Source organism: Rhinatrema bivittatum, chromosome 1 (genome assembly GCF_901001135.1).
Source record: "Rhinatrema bivittatum chromosome 1, aRhiBiv1.1, whole genome shotgun sequence".
Taxonomy (NCBI): domain Eukaryota; kingdom Metazoa; phylum Chordata; class Amphibia; order Gymnophiona; family Rhinatrematidae; genus Rhinatrema; species Rhinatrema bivittatum.
The window spans coordinates 523,301,063-523,321,128 of NC_042615.1; the positions used below are offsets into that span (position 1 = coordinate 523,301,063).

Genomic DNA, 20,066 nt, shown 5'->3' on the forward strand with positions numbered 1-20,066 from the left:
TGTACATAAAACAATAATAAACATTAATAAAACAACTAAGAAACTTTACATTAAAACGGTTAAATGCATTAACAATAAAGCAGTTTATAAAATATAGATAGATATATAGTGATAATGTTATATGGATTGGTTGTAATATTACAATTTATTATAGAATCGAGGGGAATAATAGAGGGGAAAAGGAAGGAGGGGGTAAGAGATTAAGTAGGGAAGAAGAGAAAAAGGTGTAGGAGGAAGAGATTATATACATGTAAGGCTGTTAAAGACAGCAAATTCTTCGGTTTTATAAATAGCAAGGAGGGAGCTAAGGATGAAAAAGGTGGGAAAGAAACTAGAGTTGACTGCTGTAAGAAGGAGGTAGGAGTGAGGGGTCGGGGAGGTAGGGTGTCGTCTTCAGTGTCTAAACTTAAAGGATAAAGGATAGAGGAGGTAGAGAGGGGAGGGTAACTAGGGCTGAGAAGGAACATGTGAAGGTCATGAGTAGGCTTTAGTGAAGAGCCATGTCTTGAGCTTTTTGCTTAAAGGTTTTTGGGGACAGTTCAAGACGTAAATCAGTAGGCATGGAATTCCAAAGCATGGGGCCCGCTAGGGATATGGCGCGAGCTTTGGTGGATGCGTATTTGAAAAGTTCAGGTGAGGGGGTTTGCAGGGTGGCTATGTATGGTTTTCTAGTAGGCCTGTTAGAGTTATTGAATTGAAAGGGGTTGGAGGGCCAGTTCATTTCTGGGTTGTGAAGGGATTTGTGGATAAGTGATAATATCTTGTATTGTATACGATAGTGGATGGGGAGCCAAGTGTAGCTTCTTAAGTGTGGGAGTGATGTGTTCCTTTGTGGGTGTATTCGTGAGGATACTATGTATGATCCTAACATAGTTTATTTCTTATATTTTTACACTTATTGGAATAACAAATGTCTTTATTTTTATTATGGCCGTATCCTCTGTTTTAAAAATAAAAATCTAATTCCCCAAGTCTGCATTTCAGTTGTTCATATTATCTTCATGATTTATATCTGTTAGTGTGGTAGCTGCATAGATTTCAGTGCTGTGCTCAGATTTGTAACGGTGGGAGTGAATAAACAGAAGTAGCTTTCAACACCAGAGTCTCAAAAATGAAATAAACATCAGAACAAGAAAGGGAAAGCTCAATGATGTAATAGAAAAAACCCCCAAACTATTAAACATGATTTTTGATGGCCAGCAGTTCAGGTCTTAGACTGTTCCAGTTTGCATCTGAGACCATTACTTTATGTTTTATGCCATGTGTGTTCCTTGTGGCTAAACAGCAAAAAAATGAGAAGAGAGATCAGGGATTATTGTAGATGCCCTGGGCAGAAACTGCAAAAAGAAGCATAGCAGTACCAGACATGAATTAGGCTGTTGAGGAAATGATGAACATTCAAATTTAAACTAAAAAAGAAAAAAAAAAAACTCTAGAGGAAAGAAATACAAAAACATCCTGGAGGCCAAAGGGAGACATTTTGACAACTGTTTGTGACTATCTGTAAGAGATGCTGCTCCTGTTTTAATAAAAGCTGCAGACAGTTACACTACTGTGCCCTGTTTACAGAAACCCTGGCCAAGCTACATCTCATACACAGCTATGAATACTCTTTGAGGTGGAGTTTGAGTGATTATGATCTGGATTTCAAGCATTCATCTCAAAAAAACAAGGCACATTGCAGCCCATTAGAGCCATAGTACTTCACCAGTATTATGCTTTTTATATGGTTGGAAGTTGGAGGATGGAATGTATTACTTGAGTTTATGAAGTTATAAATAGAATCAAGTCTTATATAGGATTTCTGTTTTTTGTAGTGAGAAGAAGCAAAAGGTTTGTGCAATCTTGTGTGCTCTTGCTTCCCGTATGCTAATACTTCGCATCAGTATGCTCATTTCCTGAGTCAGGAAGCGTTGTGGTAGCCTGCTTGTTTCATGTTGTCATGTAATGTTGAGGAGGTATGGTTTTCACTTTGTTAGACTCCCCTGAAAACCACTTCTGCTGTTTTAAAACTTGCTAGCACAGAGCTTCCATTTCCTGTAGCCGCCATTTTGTGTGCAGTCCGATTTGCACTTGTTTAACCCTACATCTGTAAAAGGTATGTTTAACAGGTCGTTTACTTTACCTGTTGCTGGGTATTTGTTGAAGGATGATAAACTCTTGGTTTTGGCTAAAGTGGTTCTTAATGGCTGTTAATGGCAACTGCAGAGATATCTTGTTTTCCTTTTAGCATTTTTTTAAAATGGGGATCCAATGCAAATCTTTTTTGTTTTCTTCAGCCTGTTATTTTCCTGCTCTGTTAATAGTTGTTGTTTTTTTTTTTTTTTTTATCTTATGCTTGTGGACAGTTACAAAAAGCAGAATGAAAACATGTGATAGTCTGGAGACTACAAAAGTGTTTTGTAATTTGTTCAGAAGCAGAGCAGAGCACTTAGTAGTTGGATATCAGAGATCTGAATACCCCTGATTATTCCAAGACAACAGCACTTTTACTTATGGTGCTTTAATATATTTGAACAGTGCTAAGAGTTCTGATAAAAGACTTGGTGAGAGGAAGGAGAGGGGGAGCTGTTTTTGATTTCAGTTTGTGAAATTAACTGCTCATCTATTCTATATGGTAGAGAACCAGAGAGGAAGACGACTGGGCAGACTGGTTGGGTCACTTGGTTATTATCTGCCATCATTAACTATGTTACAATGTCACCATAACTAAATTTTCTTTTTTTTTTTCTCTTTTATCAGAGCTTAACTTTTGATTTTAGTATATTATATTTCTGTTTTTAAAATGTACCTGCTTGTATAAGTCTTAGAGAAAAAAAATGTACAAAAGCCAACTTAAGAGTAACATTATGGGCCGGATTTTCAAAGGGTTATGGGCGTAAATCCAGAGGATTTAAGCGCGTAACAGGTCATACGCGCGCTGGGCCTATTTTCAAAAGGCCCGGCGATGCGCATAAAGCCCTGGGACGCGTGCAAGTCCCGGGGCTTGCAAAAAGGGGCGGACAAGGGGTGGGGGCGGGTCTAGAGGCCTCCGCATTGCCGCTGTGCTGGGGATCACTCGCCGGCAGTCGGCCGGCTCGCACAACTTACTTCAGCCCCAGGGCTGAAGTAAGTTTTGTAACAAAAAAATGAAGATGAAAAAGGTAGGGGGGAAAGGGCGGGGAGGAAGGGGGAAGGAGGGGTGGGGGGGGGGTAGGGAATGGGGGAAGGCAGCACGGCTCGGAGCGGGCTAGGCGTGCACCCCCTTGCGTGCGCCGACCCCCGATTTTATAACATGCGTGTGCGCATGTTATAAAATTGGGCGTACATGTGTGCGCGCACCTTTTAAAATCTACCCCTCTGATTTTAACAGAGAGGAAATTTAGAGTAAAGGTTATTAGAACATGCCTTTCCATTATCATTATATCTTAAATGATGTCACATGGAACAAAATCGTTTGGTGAGGTGAGGGTAGATGGATTTTATTCCATTTAAAAATCGGAATACATAAGGATTCCAGAATCCCATTTTGTTTTTTCGCTCTGCTTCTGCTTTCTTTCTCCCAAGTTTCATTCTCTCCTATCCCTCTTTCTTCCATGTCTGTTCCCTGCTGTTCCTGTAGATACCTCTTCCCTTATGTAATTTCTTTTAATCCTCCTCCCTGCATGTGCATCTTCTGTTCTTATAGCTCTCTTCCCCAGTCCCTCCCTCTCCTCCCACCTCATGTCTCTTCTCTGTGGCTTGTGTCATAGAAAGCCATTGTGATGTCATGACCCTGCGAAAGGATGCTGAGCCACAGTAGCCACACAGCTTGTATTGCCTGCCCTTCCTTTTATCTGTTTTAGAGCCATGTGAGTCTAACACACATGGCCTATGTTCCATCCAAGAAGAAAGAAGGTCACCTCACGTGCAGGAATATGGTCCAAGTTCCTCAAAATCTTAAGAGGAGACTCTGATTGGGGTAGGTAGGTAGCAGATCTGTGTGGTTGTGTCTCACCAACAGCTGTAACTTGTACTCAGAACTATGATCAAATAAATGAGTGACCAATCCAGAATAGTCTTTTTTTTTTTTCCATAGGACCTTGAGTTCATAACATTTAACAGTACAGTAGTTTTGTGTCTGTTACATTTAATAGTGCTGACCTTTGCATTCAGATGTGTTTTAGTTATTCTCTGCAATATAATGAAAAAGAGGTTTGAAGAATGCCTTGATGCCCACAGCTAGGGGTAGCAGTAGACTGCATAGTGCATAGGACAAACTGCCTTCGTCCATGCTTGGAATCCAAGTTGTCTCATTGAGTTGTAAATTTCATTGAGTCAGGACTACATTCCTTACCCACTTAAAAAAATGTAGATTCCTGCGATTAGGGTGCAGAAATCCAAAGCAGCAGTACCTGATGATGAGATACTGATATGCATCACACAGGGGAGAGAGATCTCAGGGTAATTGTATCTGATTATCTCAAGATTGCAAAACAGAAGGCTGGACCTGTGGCTCAGTGGCACCGCTGTGCACTGCAGTGTGGAAGGCTCCTGATTTGAACTCCAAGTCAGTTCTTTCACTCTCCAGGTCGGCTGGGACTTCAGATGCTGTGGGGGCAGCAATCACAGATCCTGGGTGAAGGAAGGCAGTCATAATCACTGCTCAAGGGTGACACAGTTTCTGGATTCAGGGCCTGTGATTGCAGGGTTTCAGAATGAGCCCTTAGCGCCAGTGGCATAGCCAGAAATTAATTTTTGGGGAGGACCCAAGGTTAACATGGGTGGGCAGTTAACATACAAGTCTAGGTGCTATTTATTTATTTATTTATTTATTTATTTATTTAACAGTTTTTTATACCGACCTTCATAGTAAATAACCATATCGGATCGGTTTACATTTAACAAGGGTATAACTGAAGTAACAATTTAGGTAAAACTATACATAACAAAAGATAAGAATAAGTCAAAGTTACAATCAACAAGGAATAGAGAACTTGGAAGCTTAAAACAAAAGCTGGAAAGAAGGTAAAGGCTGTAATAAATATAAAGTGATACGATAGTGAATACTGGTTAAAAGCTTAAAAGGTCTTTAACCTGAAAGTGTCCGAGTCCATTTTTCGTGAAGCTAATAGCCAAAGTCCGGGTAAGAGTACAGGGCCACTAGTGATTGTCTGGTGTATCCGAGAAGGCTTGGTGAAAGAGCCACGTCTTGAGTCTTTTTCTGAAAGTTAAAAGGCAGGGTTCCAATCTGAGGTTTGAAGGGATGTTATTCCAGATAGATGGGCCTGCTATCGAAAGAGCTCTGTCTTTGGTCGCAGAAAGGCGAGTGGCTTTAGTGGGGGGAAATTTCAGAGTGCCTTTGTGAATATCTCTAGTTGGTCTGTTGGAGGAGTGGAGTTTGAATGGGATTTCCAGGTCGAGTTGAAGATGATGATGGATGGTTTTGTGTATTAGGGTGATTGATTTGTATAAGATTCTAAAATTCACTGGTAACCAATGTAGGTTTCTGAGGATGGGTGAGATGTGTTCACCACGGCTTGTGCTGGTCAGCAATCTCGCTGCCGCATTTTGTATCATCTGCAGTGGTTTGGTGGTAGATTTGGGGAGGCCTAGGAAAAGGGCACTGCAGTAGTCTATTTTGGCGAACAGTAGCGCTTGGAGGACTGTCCTGAAGTTGTTGAAAAATAAGAGTGGTTTATTTGTATTCTTATCAATAAATAATGCCTTAGAGTACATCTGACAATGGATTTCTAAGTAGTTTCATCATGAATGATGCTTTAAAATATTTTAATTCTAATATTCCAAGCACTTAGGATTAAAAATACCTTATTAATCTATACTAATTTATTTTGTATTTATTGCAGTTTATAAAAACACATCATGTAAAAAGTAACAAGTTTAACAGAAGCATCAGATCCAATTATGTAATAAAACAAATATAAATATATTCTTTTAGGAATCCTCTTTCCAAAAATGCAGAGAAAATCATAAATACAATAAAACAGCAATAATCATAATAATCATCATAAGAACCTAAGATTTGCAACGGGTGCAGAACAGAACTAGGACATGCAAAAAAAAAATATATTCAAATGCTGCTGCCATCAGTGACAGCAAAACAAAATTCCTCCAATGCCAAACACTTTGTGAAGTAAGACAAATCCCTATAAAAACAAAAAAAAAAAAACCAACACCTAGAACTTTCCCATGCCATACCATAACAGCAGTAACTCTCAGGACTCAAACAGCAGCAACTTTATCTAAAAAAAGGCAGCTGGAGGTCAAGTGATGCAATGAGCTATACGGTCGTGTTTCTTACTAACTCTGGGTGCCATCCCCATCTTTTGTCCTTCTCCAACTGTTAGTGGAGCTGCGGAGATTATTAAAGAAGTTACTGCAGGAATAATCGCAGCTATGGAGGGTAAGCTGGATAAGCTAAATGCTTCTGTGCTGGCACTCGACTCTAAATTGACTGATTTTGCTAAAAAAATTTGTTGAAATTGAAATGGGTGTCAGTATAAAGACGGCAAAGGTGCAGGCCTTGTAGACCCGCATGGCGGATTTAGAGTCTACAGTGCGGGCTGCTCATATTAAATTGGACGACCTGGAGAACTGCAGCCATAGAAATAATATTAATGTATTGGGAATATTGGAGATTGTGCATGAATCTAAACTGATGGAACTGTTTGAGACCTAGCTTTTGAAAAAACTGAACTTACATGGGTTACAACCAGCCATTTGATTTGAATGGGTTCATAGGCTGGGTGCCTGTGGAGAAATCAGGCCCAGACCCATAATGGCGCGGATACTGGATTCTAATGACAAACAAAAGATTCTGAAAGCATTTAAGTCAATGGATGAGCTAAAATATGATGGAGTTAAAATTCTAATATTCAATAATTTTCTGCTTCTATTGTGGCAAAATGCTGCAAGATGACGCCATTTTGTACATATTTGCCGTGGAAGAAGGTGACATTTATGCTGGCTTTTCCTGCCATGCTCCACATAAGCTCGGAAGGCCAGCAGCATAATTTTGATTAATCAACGGCAGTAAAAACCTTTTTGAAGGAGCGAGACCCTGCATGGACAGCATCCTGAAAAGTACTTTGTTTTTGGCGGGCACACCGTGTTCTGCTGTGGGATTTAAAGAAGAGTTGTTGTTTTATACTTGCAGTGCTGATTTGCCGGTTCTCGGTGATCTTACCTGGCCAAACTTAAGGATTTCATTTCTATCCTGCGTTTTGTGACCAACTGCAGCATGTATCTCCTCTATTTCTCACTGGGCTCCATGGCTCTCTCAAGGGGACAGAAACCCTTTCATGACTATGGTATTTGTAGCCCTGAGATCTATTGGTTGAACTTTTCATGTGGAGTGGTGGTGACTAGTGAGTGGCAGAGCTGATGCGGTGATGGTCTTCTCCAGAAGGTGGACATCGTGGATCTTTCTTATGACCATCCCTGATATTATAGTTTATTTTTGTTGCTAGGCCCTGCCAGGCATTATGTAACTCACATTGTGATAGTTTTATAATGCCTAAGGTTCTTAGGTACAACGATATGAGTGGAACTTTGAGTGTTAGTATATCTGTTGATGAGGGGGATGGGGATGGCACCCTAATGTATCCTGAAGAATGAGTGTTTGTTTGTGTGTGTCGAGCATGTGGTGTGTGTTTGCAAACCTTTTTGTTTAAGGAGGTTGGAACGTTTCTGCTGGATGGGGAATGTTTCTGTGGGAGTTGGGGATTGGGGTGAGTTGGGATGGGGTAGTTCAGGAGGTAATCATTGTAAGATGGAATGGAAGTATACTGTACATCTTTCAAGATGATGGGAGGCATCACTTAAGCTGGGAGGGCGATGTTGTTCTATATCCTTTTCAACTCTTTACAATTAGAATTTCTTTTAAGAGACCTGGAGGATAATAATGTTACTTGGAACATAGCAGGTGTGGGTTCATCTATTAAACGGACAAAGATATTACAGAAAGCGAGTATAGCTCTGATACAAGAGACCAGTTTGTCAGTCATTGAACACAATAAGCTAAAGCGGAATTGGGTGGGATGGTGTTATGTGGCCTTGCTGCCGATCTCCAGAAAAGCAGGAGCTGCTATTTTGATCCACAAACCCCTTCCTGCTGTGGTGCAATGAGTTATAAGGGATCCGCAAGGGAGTTATGTTATTTGATTGGGACATATTTTTGGGAACCGTTGGTCCTTTGTTCCATATATGCTCCTAATTTGTATGATCATAACTTTTTTTCAGACCTACTGATGATTCTGGGGGACATAGAAAATGTGCCACTCATTATTGGTGGGGATTTTAATTGTCACTGATATTTCTCTTGAAAGGGATAGTGCGACCCGGGGCTTGCCGTTTGGGCCAGAAGAAGGGGATTCCCTTTATATGCTGTTTGTTGGGTTTGGTGGATGCTTTGAGGGCATTATTACATCCTGGGGTCAAGGAATATGCGCATACTTCTAGGGCTCTTCACTGACAGAAGGCTTGATTACATTTTAGTCTCCAAAATTTGTTTCTCTAGAGTTAAATGTGTGGAAATTGGGCTTCCAAAAATTTATGATCATGCCCCAGTAATTTTGGGATTCTCTTTTGGAAGAAGGGATAGGACTTATTACTGGCAGTTACCATACTATTTATTACAGGACCCTAAATTCAAAGAATTTGTGGTTAGAAAGTAGGAAGAGTTTGCACGATTTAATGCCCAACATATAGATAACCCACAACTATATTGAGAAACAGCAAAAGCTGTGTTACAGGGGGATATTATTTCCTGCTCTAACTTTAGGAAAAAAGAGGTGGTGAGGGAACTTCTTTGACTAGAGATGTAATTGGAAAGGGCACGTCATGCTCTGGTGAGAGATATGACTGAAGCCAATCGTGAAACATTTTTTACTTTGCAAAGACAGGTGAACACTATGATTCACCAATGCACTTTGAATACTTTTTTATATGAGAAACATTGCTTTTTCCAATTTGGGAACAAGACAGGGAAAGGTTTGGCGCGATTAATTAGAACTATGGAGGATTTGAGTTTATTCCAGGAATGCGGGATGTGCAGGAGACATAGTACCAATAGAGCAATTTTAGACATTTTGCGTCGCTTTTACAGTCGCTTATATTCCTAGGGACATTCAATGTTTGTGATCTGGAATCTTTTTGTAGTGGTATTACTTTACCTAAGGTGACTACAGAACAGTTGGATAGTCTCAACCAACCTATTTCAGAGGGAGAAATTTCACAGGTGATCCGAATCTTAAATGTTATAAAACTCCTGGACCGGATGGTTTTACGGAGGAGTTTTTTAAGATTCTTAGATTATAAATTCTTTCTCCCCTGAAATCTCTTTTTCAGAAAATGGTGACAACTGAAGACTTGCCTCATACCATGAAAGAAACTTTTATTACTATTATCCCTAAGAAGGGACGAGATTCTGAAATGCCTTCATCTTATAGACCAATCTCTCTTTTGTATACAGATGTTAAAATATTTGTGAAAATATTAGCCAATAGGCTGTTTGATCTTATTTCACTAGAACTGGTGAGTTTTGTGCCAGGTCGTACTGCCACATTTAATATATGTAGGGTTATAGCCAGTCTTATAAATGGGCACCAGTGGGACCGTGCCTCTCTTTTGGTTAGTTTTGATATAGAAAAAGCCTTTGACTATTTATCGTGGGAATTTGTTTAATGTTTTGTGTACTTATGGCTTTCAAGGCTTGTACCTTGATATGTTCACTCTATTATATCGCTCCCCTATGGCCACAGTGATAGCAAATGGTTTGATTTCAGAACCCTTCCCCTTCACCAGGGGTACTAGACATAGGTGCTCCCTTTCCCCTTTGTTAGTTATATTAAGTATGGAACCCTTAGCCAGGCATATAATTTCTGATTCATTTTTGACTGGGATAAAATGTGGGTCTAAAGTGTCAAAGGTAGTCTTATTTGCCGATGATTTAATAGTAAGTATTTCTCAAGCGAAGACATCTCTACTTAGATTGATGGATATTTTGCATAACTTTGTGTTATTATCTGGCCTTCGCATAAATATGGGGAAATCACTTACATTAGATATTTCGGGGGGCTAATGATCTACTTGGGACAGGTAATTCACATTAAGATGGGCGAGTAAGGAGTTTACTTATTTAGGGTTGAAAATAACTAGAAACCTTTCAAATATTTATTTAGTTAATGTGAGGCCCTTATTATTATATACCAAACAATTGGTGGACAGCAGGCAATACCTTCCTCTTTCATGGTTTGGCCAGATGCAATTAGTTAAAATGGTCATATTGCCAAAGTTGCTTTATGTTCTCCATACGGCTTTTGAAAAAGGATGTTGTGGCCTGGAACCAGATAATTTCCCGCTTTATTTGGAATGGGAGGAGACCCCGTATGAAGCTTGCCAATCATCAATATAGAGATAGAAATGGAGGATTGCGCTTTCCCAATTTTAGGGTGTATAATGTGGTATGTATATTTCAGATTATTTGGGATTGGCTATCAGGGCGCTTCACAGTCACAGATTTAGAAATAGATAGCAGTATGGTTTCCCCAGTGGTGCTATCTTATCTTTTACATTGAGTTATTGCAGACATTCCTTTGGAGCTACAAGGTACTCCACTATTCTTGCCGGTAATTCAAGCATGGCAGTGGTTTCTGAATCATTATTGTTTGTCTCGTGGCATTTCTAGCTATCTTCCAATTAGAGGTAATAAGACATTTCATCCCAGTTTGGACCATGACGTTTTTCGTATTTGGGAAGACAGAGGCTGTGTGAAAATCATTGCGGAATAATTTTCAGTTGGATAATAGGCATTTTTTTACTTATTTTCAGCTACATCACTATATTTTGTCTTTGATACAAGCTCAGAAAGATACGTTTTAGGCAGGAGGGTTCGAAGGGGCGTTGGTAACGGCCACGTATGAGAGGCCTGATCTCTCAACTGTATAAACTTATGATTGGTAGATCCTTTAGCTAATTTAATGGGAAAATGGTCAAGAGACTTAGGTACTCCTTTGGTCGAAGATTATTTGAGTTTTGCCTTTGATTGCCTTTCATTTGAACAAAATTGTAGAAAGTGCCAGTCTTCATGAAATGCAATATAAAGTGGTACGCAGGCCTTGTTTTTCACCCTTACGTGCCTTTCAAGCACGGATTTAAACTGAGAGCACTTGTTTAAAGTATGGAGCTCCATACGGGAATTTTTTCATTCTTTTTGGGGATGCATGTCCATTCATCTTTTCTGGACATCTGTCTTTAGTCATAGCTCTACCTGGGCAAAACGTCCAGTATCAATGGATGCGGCCCTAAGCTTATTGGATATTTTTGATGGTAATGATATGTCTGACAACAACTTACTGTTATATGTTAGGAAGGCCTGTTATATTATTAAAAAATGCATCTTGATACAGTGGATGAGTAAAGATCCTCTTACTTTAGAGCAGTGGAGAATTCAAATGCATCAATTACTGCTTATGGAAAAACTTCTTGTCCATCACAAATGCAAGGGGAAAAGGAAGAGGTTTTTAGACATTTGGTACCCATACCTGGTCTCTTTGTCTCCTAAGATGCACAGTTCTATTGTCAATTCTATACTGCTAGATTGATTACCTATGTTTTGTTGTATTTAGGGTGGGCAGGGGGATGTCATACATGGTGGGAGAACATTGTTAGACTGGTGACTTTACTGTTATTTGCATATATCAGTTTAGGTATTTGGCATTGTACCTGTATACTTGGATCTGGCAGGCCAAGTTAATGATGCCTGATGTCCTCTTGCTTGATAATAATAAAAAGAATGTTCATAAAAAAAGGCAGCAAAGGCAAACATTACACCAATAGTAATACACTACGTAGTGGGCATACAGAACAAGCTAAACTGCTACAAATCCCTACTGAGAAACTACACACTAGCCAAAATACTGCACTTCTGTCACACATGTGCAACACAGACAGAGCCTTACCTAATACAGAATAAGGGATTACAAATTAGAAACAAACATACAGACAAAACTGAAATGGAAAGCCTGAGAAACTAGCCTCAGCCTCTATGAACACTGGAATAGTGAAGAAACAGCAAAGTACAAATATATAAGAAATGCACATTCTCAAAGATGGCATATTCCAATTGCTGAAAGGCAAAATAATTTTTTTTTTACCTTTCTTGTCTGATCTTATTTTTCTAATCAGTCCCGGTCCATTTGTTCCCCTTGTATGTCTTTTCCTAATTTCTTTTTCAACGGCCTCTTTTATTCTTTCTGTTTCTTCTCTTTCCTCTTATCTTCTTTCCTTCCTCCTTCATATACACATACAGATTCTCCCTCACATGCATTCTCTCAAACACATGCTCTCTCTCACATACACTCAAGCTCCCACTCCCACTCTCATATACTCTCTTTCACATGCAGGCTCTCACTCTCACATGCTCTCTCTCTCTCATATGCAGGCTCTCACTCTCAGGTTTCCACCTGTTATAATTTGGTATGTCTGTAGACCCTGGATTGGGGTGACAGCTGACTCCACCCACAGGGAGGAGCCCTGTGGGGACTCACCACGATAGGCGTGGCCTCAGCTGAGACGGACACAACAGCAAAGAGACTTTATTGTACAAGAATGTAGAAAATCCCACCTAGTGGGAAGAGAAAGGCACAGTCCAGAAGAATGGGTAGCTCAATGATAGTCCCAGTAGTGGTCCGCGGAGCGGGGTACACCGGGGAATACCTCCTTCAATGGAACTTTTCTGTATTGAACCTGTAGTGGCTTCTCTATCCTGTGCTCTCTTTCATACACAGACCCAGGCTTCTCACTCCCATGCTCTCTCTAATACAAACACACTCAGGCTTCTCACTCCCATGCTTTCTCTCTCATACATACACACACACACACACACACACACACAGACACAAGCTTCTCAATCCCATGCTCTTTCACACACAGACGTACACAGATGCTTCTCACTCTAATTCTGTCTCTCTCTCTCATATATATACAAACGCACACACACTCTTTCAGGGCCTCTCCTTTTCTTCCAGGCCTCCTTACTGCAAGGTCTCTTCTCTGGCCGTGTGTGTTGAGCTCAGCAATGGCCCTGCAATGGTCAGGCCTCCTCTTGGGTGTTGGGCTGCCCAGGATGAGTATCGCGATTGCCCTGTATCGGGCCTCTCTTCTGAGACGCCAGGTAACTCTGAGTGGGTGGACCACGGCCCACGCAGGCCCATCCGTGTCTATGCCACTGCTTAGCGCATGACCGGCTGAGGACCATCACTGCAGTTACTAGGAAAGTTTGTAATTGTTACAAAATAGAGGAAGAAACCCCTGGTAGTTGTGAATGGAGGCTCAAGGCACCAGGATTTCAGTACTGGCTCCAACTAAGCCAGAGGCCCAAAGGAGCAGGAGGAAACCACTGGGTTCCCGGGCCTCTACCCCTCCGGAAAAAAACAAAAAACAGTGACAAATCCGTGGCCAGAGCTAAAGCCTAAAGAAATAGAGGATGGCAGGAGACATTTAGATACCTTCTTAAAGGTGCTAATAATGGGATATTCATAGATAAAGTGAAGGTAAAACCAGAGATCAAGTTGAGCCTATAGTTACAAAGGAAAAAGAAATTGTGCAGACTATATGGGCCTTACAGTCCTTTTCTGTTGTCATATGCTATGTTTCATGATGACAAAGGGCACTGTGCAATACATTTTTAATGTGCATGTTAAGGCCACTAGCACGCACTAGAATTAGTAAGGCCTTAATATGCATGTTAAGACAATCCCCCCAGCACATTAATGTATAAATGCTAAAATTAGCACTTTCCTACATGTAAATAAGAGAGCATCATGTCCAAAAGAGGCGTTACTGGGCCCAGGATAAATTGCATGGCATACAGCTCTTCACCCACTATTTTCTGTGAGCCTATTAAAGGCAAAAAATTAACACTTGCTTCAGACCAGGTATTACGTTTTTTTCCATGCATTCTGTTTGTCACAGTCAGGCAGGCTGGATCTAGGATTTCCCCCAACAAGAGCAGGGCCAGACTCTGGGGCAAGACTGGACTGGATCTTATGCCTGGGCCAATCATCTCCTCCTCAGGTTGAGCCCTTTGGTTCTGGTGGCTGGCAGGACTTAGCTGGAACAGGAGAGTGGGCCTGGAACCGGGAACATGGCTGGTACTAGAGGCATAGTCTGGAGCTGAAGGCATGGCTGACATTGAAGACAGGCAGGGCAGGAGACATGATGGTTCTTGGAGGCAAGCAGGATTGGAGTGAGGTAAGTATGGAAACAAGGATTGGAAGTGGATGCAAGGCCTGGAGCAGGAGACATGATGGGTCTTGGAGCCAGGCAGAGCTGTAGACAGTCAAGGCTGAAGATAAAAGTTGGACGTGTATGCAAGGCCTGGAACTGAAGACAGGGCTGTGACTAGAAACAAACCCTAGGACTGAAGACAGAACTATAACTAGAGACAAGGCCTGGGACAACATGGACAGGACAAGACTAGAACTGGACCACAGAAACTGAGTGAGGAACACAAACACATGAAACAAGGAATTAAGTACAGCAAGAATCCTAAGACAAAACAGGTAAAATAGAGAAGAAGGCCTAAGCAGGCCACGAGGCAGGGCTTGGTAAGCCTAGAAGGCCAAAGGCCACAAGGCAGGCCAAGGAGGCCACAGGACAGGGCTGGAAGGTTGAGGAGGCCACAGGACAGGGCTGGAAGGTCGAGAAGGCCACAGAGCAAGGCTGGAAAGCTGAGGATGCCACAGGAAAAGGCTGGAAGCCAGAGTGGCCATGCAGAAACAAGGAAGGCAAGGTGGGCCAATGCATGGAGCCAAAGTGACTTGATGAAGAGGCACCAAGTTATGGAAGAGGCTGGGATAAATAGGGCTGTCCTTGCTGAGTCATGGGATCAACAAGTAGGTGGTTAGAATGGGAGCAAGTGTGGCTGCATAAGGACCTCTGCTGGCAGGGAGCAGGAGGAAACCACTGTTTAGCAGCTGGATTTGTGACATTATGGTGCAAAATCCTTCTGTAGAGCCCAGGGATTTCCTCTCCCACTGAACCCCAGCAAAAAGAAAGTGTTTTCCTTCCCAGTGACTTTGAGTACTATCATTCCTCTCCCCCTCTCCTCTGCCAATACTCAGGATCCCATCCTGAGCACCATCAACCCCTCTGATAGTTGGGAACTACCATCTCCCCTCCCTCACCCCAGCATAGTCAGTAACCTCCCCTAAAAGCCATCCATCCTCACAATGTCAGTACCCTTTCTCTGATCAGCATCGTTCCACAGTGGTAAAAATATCTCCATCCAACCCTCTGAAAATATGCTTAACTATTCCGAAGGAGGAGTTCCAGCAACAGGAAAAAATGTAAGTTGAGTTTCTTTTGGTGGCAATAATTATGGATGGCAAGATCCCATAGCATCCAGCCTAAAGACTAATTATTTAAATTGTGCATTACAGGGTTATCCCCTGCACAGAGTAGCAAAATAGGAAAACATGCCTGCTGCAGGAAAGCTTGAGAAGGAATGCTACTCAGAAGGCCTTTTTCCAGGAAACGACCAGGTTGAAGACTCTTACCTCACTGTTTGTTGCGTTCGGGCCTGCTCTTCGCCCTCGCTGCACCCTCTCTACCTCTTTGGCGACTCCCTCCGGGTCTGATGGACGTCTTGTTGCCGCGGCATCTCCATTCCGCTTCTCCCTGGCGTCCCTGGACCGGCTCGACGCTGCGGATCCGTCATATTCCTGATGACGTAGGGCACGCGCGCGCTCCGAAGTATATACCAGCAAGGGCGCGAACCTCAGGGGCGTTCCCTTGTATTGATGCCATCCGCTTCCAACATAAAAGGTCTTCACTTTCGCTAACTATTCGAGTTAGCAAGGATTCGTCCAAGCTACTCTGCTCCTCGGACTTACCAGGGGTACCCGCTTCTCGGGGGCCTCGCTCTCTTTTCTCTATTTCAGATTGCAGATAAGAACCTGTACTCGCTCCTCGAGGGCCCATGTTCCTGAAGACTCTGAAGATTCTCTACTGCCTAGAAGCTATTACAGATACAGACAATCGTGAGTTGCCACCGCTCTCTCAGAGCTGTCCCTGGAACCAGGAACTCGCTCCTCAAGGGCCTAACTCTTTCCAGCTACTGAGCCTCTTTAAGATTCTATGTGAGATTGTCATCTACTGCTGGCTATGTATACAGCATACCCTGTCTACTCACTATCTATAGTCTCCCTACTCCCTATTTATAGCAGTTCCAGTATCTGAGGGACTTCAGCCCTGCTGGGCATACCAGCTCACTACTGCCACCTCTGGTGGTTCTACTAACCTGTCTAATAAAAGAACTATCTCCATACTCAAGCCTAGCTGGTGGTCCCTCTCAGGATATCCTCCTGGGAGCGCTGTCATCTGCCATCGGTCCAGGGATTCACCTATTTACTACAGTGTGCTCACTCCTCCCACTTCAGGAGCTGAGCATAACAGAGTGCTAGCTTTCATCTAATGTCTCCGCCCATCAGACATCAGAACCATAACAGATAGAAACTCAGCGCGGAGATCATAACAGAGTGCTAACTCCTCCCCTCTGGAGGAGCAAACCTCTAACAGATTGCAAACTCCTCCCTCCAGGGGAGTTCACTCATAACAGATTGCTAACTCCGAAGTCTAAACCCTATCTGATTGCTAACTCCTCCCTTCTTGAGGAGTAGATCATAACAGATTGCTAACGCCTCCCCTCTGGGGGAGCAAATCCATAACACTGTTGCCACCAGCAAGTGATGCCACTAGGTGTGCTTTAATCCTAATACATGATAATTAGTCTTTAGGCTGGAAGCTCTCTGCTCTTGCCCTTCATAGTTATCGCCACCAGAAGAAACTCAACTTGTAATTTTTCCTGCTACCTGCACTCCAGTAGATCTTTTCTCAGTGTATGTTTGGTCAGCTGGACACTGTCTCTCTTCGTGACTCAGAATGATGCTTGGGCATTACAGATGCTCTGCTTACCAGTTGCTGTTTTATCTAGGATTCCCACTTAGGGTGGACCCTGCTAGGATTGTCTAGTGTGTGTTACAGCTGAATACTGAACTGCTTCCTGCCCTGGGATGATAATTACTTACCCACTTAAGAGGGCCAGCTCCTGCAATCTAGTCCAAATTTCTACATAAAAAGCAACAGATAAGAAAGGAAGAACTTAGGTAGGATAGGCTGTCCTGCTAGAAGATAGGAAGTTGAGCGCATACATCAGCAAAAGTGCATCACTACTGAGAGTGGTTATCAGCAAAATCAATATTAGAGTATCAAAGAACGGCACACACACACAAAAAGGCATTAACCTTTGAAAATTAAGAGTACTGCAAATGCAGTGCAGAGCCAGCTTTTGGGCAGGGCAAGCAGGAGAGTTGCCTGGTGCACTGCTGGCCTAGGGTTACCACCCACACTGTTCCCTGTGGTATGTGCACGATCAGTCGACCAGCATTGCTTCTGCGGCTGTGAGCGCCACATCTCAGGCCATACAAATCCAGGCCTGGCCCTGGCGGAAGAGCCGCAGGGAACCGTGCTGCCACAGAGCTGACTCTGTGAGCATGTTCAAAATAAATGGGTTAGGATTTCCTGTCTGCTGATCCTGCACGTCGTGATACCAGAATAACAAAGTGTCAGCCCAGGAGGTTTGAATATGCTCGCAGGGGCTGTCACAAATGGAAAGAAACCGTGGCTGCTGCTGAACAGATATTTTGTCCAAGAAGGAGGCTGGTGGAACAGGCAGAGGCAGTGGCAGCAGCAGGGCAGGGTGAGGGAAGGCAAGAAGGGGATGTTGGGATGGAGAAAGGAAAAGGCATTAGGGCCGATGCAGAGGACAGGAGAGAGGGCTAAGAGACAAGGAAACGTGTAACCCTTTGCTGGGGTTGTGCTGGTTCCCCTAGGGCCATAAAAGTATTAATAGGTCGGGGCTGCTGCTTTCCATCCTTCCTCTCCTTCCTGCACTTTCCAGGGAGTGAGCTCTTTCTGAGGGGGGGGGGGGGGGGGAGAGGAAAACCTCTGTGGCCCAGATGATGAAGTGTCCCTCCTGATGGGTGCGTATCGCTCTGGTGTGGTGTTCTCTTCAAGGACAGACAGGCTGAACTCAGACTGGGTGTTCGAATCATATTTTCTGATCATTTCCAAAAGGTCAATCACTGTCCCACAAACATTCAACAACTGAAGCTGTACAGTTGAACTATTTACACAGGTGTCTCTGCTGGGGTGCTGGTGTCCATCTCTCCAGCTCCTGGGAGGGAGCTTGCCAATGCCTACTCATCCGTGCAACAGCCCAGTAGAGGGAGAATCCTAGTGGGGGACCCCACGCCAAGAAAAGATCCTACCTGAGTCCAAAGTTCAGTCTGAAGCCCACAGCCTGTGTCCTGATCCCTTTGGGGAAGCGATATGGCTGGGAGTCTCCCAAGGCTTGATGGCACAACCTTGAAGGACCTCTTGGGGAAAGAGGACAGATGTTCCAGTTCAGCTCACAGCTCTCCATCTCCTTCACCAGGTTGTGCAGAGGGGTGGGACAAAAAACCTCCACACGAACAAAAGGGAGAAATCCAAAAGTCTCTACCCAAAAGGTCTCGCTCTGGGTAGTGCTGTCACTGATCTTGCTTGCTCTATGGGGTAGAGGGGGTTGCTCACAGGTCTCAAACCCCTGCTCTCAGGATTAGAGAGGGTTGTTCCTTCCATGGTGTTCCCCAGAATAGGAAAACTTATCAGAACTGGACCAAAATCTACAAAAACCTTAACTCTCTACAAAAGGAAGGCAGACCCTCTCAGATAGGGAGTGAACAGAGAAGGGATCTCCTCTAAATACAAAATAAAATTACCAAGCTGGGTTAGAGGGCCCAGCTCAGCAGGAAGAAAACAAAACAGTTCCTTACTTCTCAACCTCTAACTCAAAATGACCACACTCTATACTTCTCTAACTCTGCCTTATGCCCCTGGGATAGCCAATCCAATCAGCTCAGTGGAGAGACTGAAAGAGAATGGAAAATCCCACGATGTTACTAGTCCAGAAGTTAAGGAACCTAGGGCCATCTGGTGACAAACTGAAGGGTTGGTCACAAAAGGATACTAGTGATAGGTGGGGTTAAGATACATGGGAGAAGATGCTGGGGATGTGGGGGGTAAGAGGCAGGGAGACTAGCAGATAGGGACAAAGGACACACCTTTTTTCTGTGACATCACCACCAGTGGTTTCGCATGGTGCTAGTCAAGGAAAAGCCAGTATTCTTATGTCAAAGCCATGAAGGATAAAAAACTTAAAATCTGACTTAAAAATAAAGTGTAAATAACATGAAACACAACACCTAAAAAGGGTACTCTGTCAAGAAAATACCACCCAAAATTATTTTGGTTAATGAGGCGCAAGAAAAGGTAAAATAATAAGTGAATTTCCTATTGTCCACAAGACAAGAACATCCAATTTCTGTAATCCAAGGTACACAGAAATATAAATCTGCACATGCCCAACTTCCTGGGAGGGTCCTGGTCTCGTGTAGCAGGATTCAATGATAGGAAATTAACAGGAAAGTTAAACTTCTTCTTTCTCATCATCCAGCTACGCCAGTACAGGCCCATGAGAAGTACCCAACCCCAATTAATCTGGGAGGGTAGATGTTTGGGTCAACTTGAGAACAGCAGCACTAAAAACTGCATTCTCCCTTCTATGTACATCCAGTCTGTAATGCTTAGTGAATGTGTGCAAAGAAGACCAGATAGCAAATATCTTCCAGGGAAAGAGTTGTCAACTTCAGCCAGGAAGAAGCTTGAGCTCTCATTGAGTGAGCCCAAAGAACTTCTGGAGCCTCTTGGTCTTTCAGTTGGCAAATGGAAACAATCATTTTTTGATCCACCTAGCCAAAGAAGCTTTGGAAACTGCTTTACCCTTATGTGACTCTCGAAATAATACAAACAATCTGTTAGATTTCTGGAACCTCCAAATATCTAATAAGAACTCAACAAACATCTAACAAGAGAGATCTATTTTTACCATGACATTCTTCCTGTGAGAATATTAGAAGAGAAATTGATTGGTTTAAGCAAAGAGAGATCACTTTTGTTAAAAAGGAAGGAACTGGATGAATGAA

At 42.8% G+C, this 20,066-nt stretch overlaps 1 protein-coding gene across 4 annotated transcripts in view; it reads left to right on the top strand.

The window, feature by feature from the left end:
* DOCK8 (dedicator of cytokinesis 8) overlaps window positions 1–20,066 on the top strand; it is a 265,097-nt gene that overhangs the window by 16,444 nt on the left and 228,587 nt on the right. Inside the window, exon 1 of one of the 4 annotated variants that reach the window (XM_029613130.1) lies at window positions 3,791–3,940. The exons of the other annotated variants lie outside the window; for them this stretch is intronic. The gene's annotated coding sequence lies outside the window, so the exon portion shown is untranslated. Of the gene's footprint in view, window positions 1–3,790; window positions 3,941–20,066 lie in introns of those variants that run through there. 4 annotated transcript variants of the gene reach the window in all.